This window comes from Oryctolagus cuniculus, chromosome 12, assembly GCF_964237555.1.
Source record: "Oryctolagus cuniculus chromosome 12, mOryCun1.1, whole genome shotgun sequence".
Lineage (NCBI taxonomy): Eukaryota > Metazoa > Chordata > Mammalia > Lagomorpha > Leporidae > Oryctolagus > Oryctolagus cuniculus.
Genome location: NC_091443.1, coordinates 68,168,018 through 68,169,352, shown reverse-complemented (window position 1 = coordinate 68,169,352; position 1,335 = coordinate 68,168,018). Strand labels below are relative to the sequence as shown.

The following is a 1,335-nucleotide window of genomic DNA, read 5'->3' as shown; positions in this document are numbered from 1 at the left end:
GAATATAGAAAAATACTGAGTTCATTATGCCTAACAACAACAACAACAAAGACAGACACAAAGAGGTACATTCAGTATCACTCTATTTACAAGAAGCTCCTGAACTGGCAGAATCACCTTTACTGACAGAAAGCAGCTCAGAAGTTGCCTGGGCTTGGAGGGGAGGGGGCTGACAAAGCACAGGCATGTGGAATCGTTGTTGTTGTTCTTCTCATTGTGATAAAATACACATGACAGAAAATTTGCCATCTGAATCATTTCTAAGTGTACAGTGAAGTGGTATTAAGTACATACCCGCTGTGAAACCATCACTACCATCCAAGCCTAGAACCTATTCATCCTCCCAAGTTGAAATTCAGCACCCACGGCATAGTAACTTCCCATCACCTCTATCCCTAGCCCCTGGCAACCACTATTCTACTTGCTGTGTTCATGAATTTACTACTCTAGGTATCTTGCATAAGAATCATACAGTATTTGTCCTTTTGTAACTGACTTATTTCACTTAGCATTAAGTCCCCCAGGTTTATTCATGCTGTAACATGTGTCAGAATTTCTTTTCTGGAGTCATTGCCTTGGACAGACATGGAGGTGTGGTTGCTTCCCCAGCTCTGCACCCTCTAGTCTCTCCATGCCCACTGTGCACCTGTAAGTTGGCCCACAAGCAGATTTATTACTGGGTTAAGTACTTTGATGAGCACTACAAGTACCAGCATGTCACAGTACCCAGAGAACTCTCCAAGCAAGTATCCAAAACCCACTTGATATCTGAGGAGGAATGGCGGAGACCTGGTGTCCAACAGAGTCTAGGGTGGGTTCATTACACGATTCATGAGCCAGAACTGTGTATTCTTCTTTACAGATGACCTCTACCAAAAGATCAACAAAAGTGAAGTATATCTGAAGATGGTCAATTAAATCTTTTTCAAATTTCACGTCTATGTGTTAAGGTAGTATTCAGTGAATACCTAAAAAAATGTACAAATTATTCACTCACATCTGTGGGTGAAGTCTTCACAGCAACAGAGCTCAAATGCAACTGCAAGTAGTTGCTGTAGATGTTTAAGACAAAATTCCATCTAGTCAGTTTTCCTCTTAATATAAGTGCCCGTTTGATTTTACCTGCTACCTTTGTTAAATAAAGCTTGCATGTTGCATGTAAAATCAAAGAATTTTCTTTCTTTTTAAGGCTGAATAGTAATCCACTGTACCTACATATATATCCTATTTTGTTTACCCATTTACAAACACTTGAGTTGCTTTCTCCCTCTGGCTATTGTCAATAACACTACTATGAACACAGATGTACAAATATCTACTTCACTTCTTTCCCAT

At 39.9% G+C, this 1,335-nt stretch overlaps 1 pseudogene; it reads left to right on the top strand.

The window, feature by feature from the left end:
• Positions 1–450: 450 nt before the first annotated feature.
• Positions 451–893, top strand: LOC108178262 (cyclin-dependent kinases regulatory subunit 2 pseudogene; annotated as a pseudogene).
• Positions 894–1,335: the final 442 nt, after the last annotated feature.